Source organism: Piliocolobus tephrosceles, chromosome 16, assembly GCF_002776525.5.
Source record: "Piliocolobus tephrosceles isolate RC106 chromosome 16, ASM277652v3, whole genome shotgun sequence".
In the NCBI taxonomy this organism is placed as follows: domain Eukaryota; kingdom Metazoa; phylum Chordata; class Mammalia; order Primates; family Cercopithecidae; genus Piliocolobus; species Piliocolobus tephrosceles.
Window position 1 is genome coordinate 68,032,362 of NC_045449.1, and position 6,057 is coordinate 68,038,418.

General features: G+C 51.0%; 1 long non-coding RNA gene across 2 annotated transcripts; it reads left to right on the top strand.

Annotated features, from left to right (window-relative positions):
- The first annotated feature begins 286 nt into the window (after positions 1–286).
- Positions 287–5,045, top strand: LOC111542458. Of its 2 annotated transcripts, none has more exons than XR_002731568.2 (3): positions 287–767; positions 1,800–1,925; positions 2,851–5,045. It is a non-coding gene; the product is annotated as an uncharacterized LOC111542458 (long non-coding RNA). The 2 variants fall into 2 exon arrangements; XR_002731569.2 differs by having other exon boundaries at positions 287–430.
- The last annotated feature ends 1,012 nt before the right edge of the window (positions 5,046–6,057 follow it).

Sequence of the window (6,057 nt, forward strand, 5' to 3'; positions counted from 1 at the left end):
GGCGGGCGCCTGTAGTCCCAGCTACTCCGGAGGCTGAGGCAGGAGAATGGCGTAAACCCGGGAGGCGGAGCTTGCAGTGAGCTGAGATCTGGCCACTGCACTCCAGCTCGGGCGACAGAGCAAGACTCCGTCTCAAAAAAAAAAAAAAAAAAAAAAAAAAAGATGCAGGAAGCATTACATGGAAAGGACTTGTGAAAGTCCCTAGGAGCTCAGAGATACCCCCAGCCAATGGCCAGAAAGAAAACAGGAACCTCAGTCCTGCAACCACAAGGAAGTGGGTTCTGTCAACAACTTAAGTGAACCTGGAAGTCTGTTCCTCCCTAGAGCCTCTGGATGAGAGCCCAGGCTGACCAACACCTTGATTTTGGCTTCCTGACATCCTAAGCAGAGACCCAGTGAAGCCTGCCCCAGATGTCTAACCTACAGAACCGTGAGCAAATAAATGACTGCTAAATTTGTGGCAATTTGTTATGCAGAAATAATACCTAATACAGGTGCCTGCACAGTGAAGGTTCCAGGGCATGGATGTTGATCCCAGGGGAGGAGGCAAAGGAGGCCTTCTGATTTCTCCCACAGCCTTGAAGTTGCAGCCTCACCCCGCACTCTGGCTGTGCCCCTCCTCCACAAAGAACCATCCACGTCTTTGTTCGCACAGCTTCTGCCAGAGGCCCAAGCTTCTGTGCTCAGGCTGGGAAGTTTGGGCACGAACTATGTACAGATAAACCAATTGCAGGGGAATCGCACAGCTTCTTATTATCATTATCCAGGTTTCTTATCAGTTTTTTTCTCTGTTAATTTGCCCTTGTATTTCTGCCCAATTCTGATGCTGTTGGATCTTTCAATCCTTGGCAAAAGCAAAATCCTTTCTAGCAAGTTACTCAGGCAGGACTCCCTAATTAAAGACCCAAAGTGGCCAGGCGCAGTGGCTCATGCGTGTAATCCCAGCATTTTGGGATGCCAAGGCGGGTAGATAGCTTGAGCCTTGGAGTTTGAGACCAACCTGGGCAACATAGGGAGACCCTGTCTCTACAAAATATAAAAATAAATTAGCTGGTCCTGGTGGCATGCACCTGTAGTCCCAGCTCTTGGGAGGCTGAGGTGGAAGGATTGCTTGAGTCCAGGAAGTTGAGGCTACCGTGCACTATGATTGCACCAATGTACTCCAGCTTGGACACAGAGCAAGACCCTGTCTCAAAAAAAAGCCAAAAAAATGACCAAAAAGGCCAGGCGCAGTGGCTCACACCTGTAATATCAGCACTCTGGGAGGCCAAGGTGGGCAGATTCCTTGAATCCAGAAATTTCAGACCAGCCTGGGCAGCATAGTGAAACCCCATCTCTACAAAAAATACAAAAAATTAGCTGGACATGGTGGTACACACCTGTGGTCCCAGCCACTTGGGACGGTGAGGTGGGAGGATTCCTTGAGCCCAGAAAGCCAAGGCCACAGTGCACTATCATCATGCCACTGCACTCCTGCCTGGGTGACAGAGTGAGACCCTGTCTCAAAAACGAAAACTCAAAATGAGTTTGCTCTCTCTCCTGGTCTTGTGACCTAAATGGCTTGATTTGGGACGTGTGGCAGAGATGGTTAGCTGGCTACCAAAATCTCCATGCCCCTTTCATAGCACAGCATTGTCACTAACAACAGAGACTACATTTCCCAGCTGCCTTTGCAACTGGGTGTATCCATGTGACAAATTCCTACCAGTAGAATGTGAGCAGAAAAGCTGTGCAGCCCCTCTGAGCCAAGGCATCAAAAGCACGTGTGCTTCTTCTATCATTTCCCTCCTCTTTGCCAGCTGGATATAGGTACCAACGAGACCCTGGAAAAGGGCAGAGCCCTGAGATGGAAGAGCCTGGGTCCCTGAATCACCACATGGAGGAAAGCCACTGTCTAATCAGGAACGCTCGTCCTGGTCTGTTATGTGAGTAAGAAATAAATTCCTAAGGTATTTGAGCTATTATACATTTGGTAGTCTATTTGTGACTGCTTTTTAGCCTACCCTTCATAATACACATCCCTCTTTGGCCCCCAGTGTAAATCAAGTTGCACAAGGTGCTGACTAAACTCTCAGGATGAAAACCTTCAAATATCCCTGTACCTCACTTTCCTTGGCTGGCTCCCATCCCTGTCTTGGTTCACACTGCTTGCTCCAAAGTCTGGCTGACTCAGCTGGCCTGGGCCATCATCCATCTGCTGTCAAATAGTGCCTGGCTCACAGCAAAAAACACATTTATTCCCCCAAAACATAGGGTTCTTTTATTTTTCAGCAAAGGTGGTACAGCGGCCGGGTGCGGTGGCTCAAGCCTGTAATCCCAGCACTTTGGGAGGCCGAGACGGGCGGATCACGAGGTCAGGAGATCGAGACCATCCTGGCTAACACGGTGAAACCCCGTCTCTATTAAAAAATACAAAAAACTAGCTGGGCGAGGTGGTGGGCGCCTGTAGTCCCAGCTACTCGGGAGGCTGAGGCAGGAGAATGGCGTAAACCCGGGAGGCAGAGCTTGCAGTGAGCTGAGATCTGGCCACTGCACTCCAGCCTGGGCGACAGAGCAAGACTCCGTTTCAAAAAAAACAAAGGGTTGTGCAGCAATATGGGAAGTAATACGACTCGCAGTCGCAGAAGCGGGCTGTGAGTCAGTACATGCTCCAGGTTCCCTTGGGACACAGTCAGGGAGCTCATGTCTTCAGTCCCAGCTCCCCTAGCAAGAGCCTCCAGTGGTGGGGTAGAGGTGGAGAAGGGCAATAGAGAGGTGGAGGGAAGCAGAGGTGACAATTCTCTCAGAAAGCAATTAAGCATTTCGTGGTGGCCCCAGGGACAACCTCAACTTTTTGTGTTTTTCCCCCAGAGAGGCTGAAGAGCTGGGGGAAGGAGAGCATCCCCAGCTACAGTTCTTCAAAACTCTGCTTGGTAATGTGGCATTGAGAGACTCTGAGAAGCTGGCTTCAGGAAGGTGGCCCCACCCTGCCTGCCCGCCACGCAGGCTGCCACCTGCCGCAGCAGCGTCGGTCTCCGGTCAGGACTAGGGTAAATATCAGCGGTGGCTCATCTTCCCTCTGAAACAGCAGCGTGGGTCACCTGGATGGAACTGAAATGGGGTCCCAGATACCGCAAACCTCTCTCCCTGTCCGCTTCTGTAGTCTGGCTTGGGATTGCTGGCCCCAGCAGAGCAGGCAGGAGAGCTCTGACTGGGGATGGTGGTTGAGCCTAGACTAGGCCTGAGGGTCTCCACTGAAGCTCACAGATGGAAAAGCCCAGCTGCCAGGGGTCAGAGGCCTTGGAGGTTAGAAAATTACAAGTCCCCATCCTTCAAGGAGCTCCAGGATGACTGCCTCAGCAATTTCCAGTGCAAATTTACTATTTGTTTGTGTCAGGAAATAACAGGCTACAGACTCCCCAGGGGCCCAGGAATCCAGCCACCGGCTTCTGGCTTCTCTGGACCTTCCATGAGCAAGACTCAGCCAGACGTACGGGGCGGCCCTGAGCTTAAATTACAACCACCTGATCATAGCTGCCCTGCAGATGCCCAGACCCTGCTTAGAGAGGGTCCCTGTGGAGAGAGGGGCTTCTCCAGGCCTCTGGCTGGTTACATGCGTGGCCTGAATTCTCCGTGCACAGGCAAGAGGCTGTCCCTACTTCCCACCCTAGGCAGCTCTTAGCACTAACCCTGAAGTGATGATGAGCCACGGAGCCAGGGTGGAAGCTACACAGTGCGTCTCACGTGACTTCCGTGACAGCTGTTCCCAAGTTTACCATCCCTCGGCGGTGGCTCACCACCCTCTCTGCCCAAAGTCCTCTCAACAACTTAAATCTCTTCCCTCCATTCAGCCTCATTCCTCTCATTTTGTCACTTAGAGCTTAGGGCTTTGCTCATTGGTTTCTTCCAAATCTTCCTTCTTCCAGTCTAGCTGGGTCCTCTGATGCCTGGTTTACAAAGATGTCTGGCCTAATCCCTATCTGCCAGCCCCTATCCCTCCCAGGGGGACCAGGAAGCCTGGGTTTGACAGGTGCAGCGCACAGGTGCTGGGCGCCCACAGGGAGTGCAGGAGGCCAAGGTCTTCCCAGGACTGGCAGCTCAGATGGCCCGGGCAGAAATAACCTGAGCCTGCTGCCCTTTCCTTCTTGGGAGTGACTCAGCGAGAAGCCGGAAGATAGAAACACAAATCCAGTCCTGGATCTTGCAGAGCCGATCATAAGGCTGTGGACGGAGAGGACCTGGAGCCAGCCATAGGGCTGGACGCTGAAAAGACGCTAAACCTCACTTAGCAGGAGAAAAGTGCAAATGAAAACTATACCCAGGCCCCATTTTCCACGGAGCAGATTGGCGGAAATGCAAGCTTTTGGGACACACTCGCTTGGCAAGAAGGCGAAGCCACTACCCCGCTTTGCCAGCAGGCTGTAAAATGATACAGTCTCCTCGGAAGGCAAGTTGGCAATATCTATCTACTAAATGCACAAATTCTTTGACCCAGCAATTCTGCTTGTAGAAATGGAACACCCAGCTATGCGTGCACATTTATGACATGACCCAGGCAGCATTATTTGTAATAATGACAAAGAATTGGAGGCCCCTACATAGGTGACTGGTTCCACACTTGCGGTGTTCCCATGCAATGGGGTCACAGTAGGCAGAAGAGATAACTGGAACCATTGATGGACGAATATGGAACCGTGTCCTAGATACGTTGGAAAGAGGAAAAACAAAACAAAAGAAATCAAGGAGCAGAACAGGCTGTGGGGCTGGCTGGTATCAATTCTTGATGAATGGACGAAATGGCACGTTCCCGTTTGGGTAAAGGAGGGTAACAGAGAAGCAATGTCTGTGCCAGTCTAATGTGTGTGCTAAGGAATATCTCTGGATGGATACCCCAAAATTGGTTTCATTGGCTTTACAGAGGCAAGCGTATACCTTTTTGTAACTTGAGCATTTTGAAATATGTTAGCTGGGCCAGGTGGCACATGCCTGTAGTCCCAGCTACTTGGAAGGCTGAGGCGGAAGAATCACTTGAGGCCTGGAGTTCAAGGCTGCAGTGAGCCATGATGGGGTCTATGAATAGCCACTGCATTCCAGCCTAGGCAACACAGTGAGACCCTCATCTCTAAAAGCAATACAAATTCAAAAATATTGTTTTGAACTAGGCAAACATGTTACTTACTTTTAAAAAACAGTTTAAAAGGTGAAGCCAGGCATGGTGGCTCATGCCCGTAATCCCAGTACTTTGGAAGGCCGAGGCAAGCAGATCATGAGGTCAAGAGATCGAGCCCATCCTGGCTCACATGGTGAAACTCCGTCTCTACTAAAAATACAAAAATTAGCTGGGCATGGTGGTGCTTGTCTGTAGTCCCAGATACTTGGGAGGCTGAGGCAGGAGAATCACTTGAACCCGGGAGGCGGAGGTTGCTGTGAGCCCAGATCGCACCACTGCACTCCAACCTGGTGACAGGGCGAGGCTCTGTCTCAAAAAAAAAGGTGAGCCCCAGCTCAGTAACGGAATAAAATAAAATGACACCAGTACTTGAGAGGCAAGCAAGTTCCAGGACAGAACGAGGTGGTGGAGAGAAGAGATCATTCCATTTTACATTCATATTTTGCAAATGGTTTCATTTCTGTTGCTGCTTTCTTTCTTTCTTTTTTTTTTTTTTTTGAGACAGAGTCTCACTCTGTCGCCCAGGCTGGAGTGCAGTGGCCGGATCTCAGCTCACTGCAAGCTCCGCCTCCCGGGTTCACACCATTCTCCTGCCTCAGCCTCCCGAGTGGCTGGGAAGGCGCCGGCCACCTCGCCCGGCTAATTTTTTGTATTTTTAGTAGAGACGGGGTTTCACCGTGTTAGCCAGGATGGTCTCGATCTCCTGACCTCGTGATCCGCCCGTCTCGGCCTCCCAAAGTGCTGGGATTCCAGGCTTGAGCCACCGCGCCCGGCCTTGTTGCTGCTTTCAATCCCGAGTGCAGTCCTTTCTTTTTGGATGAAGAAATGGAGGCTCAGGGAGGGGAGGTGACTTCGTGTAAGTTGCACAGCAAGTGGCTGAACCAAAACTCACCTCCAGGTATTTTTGT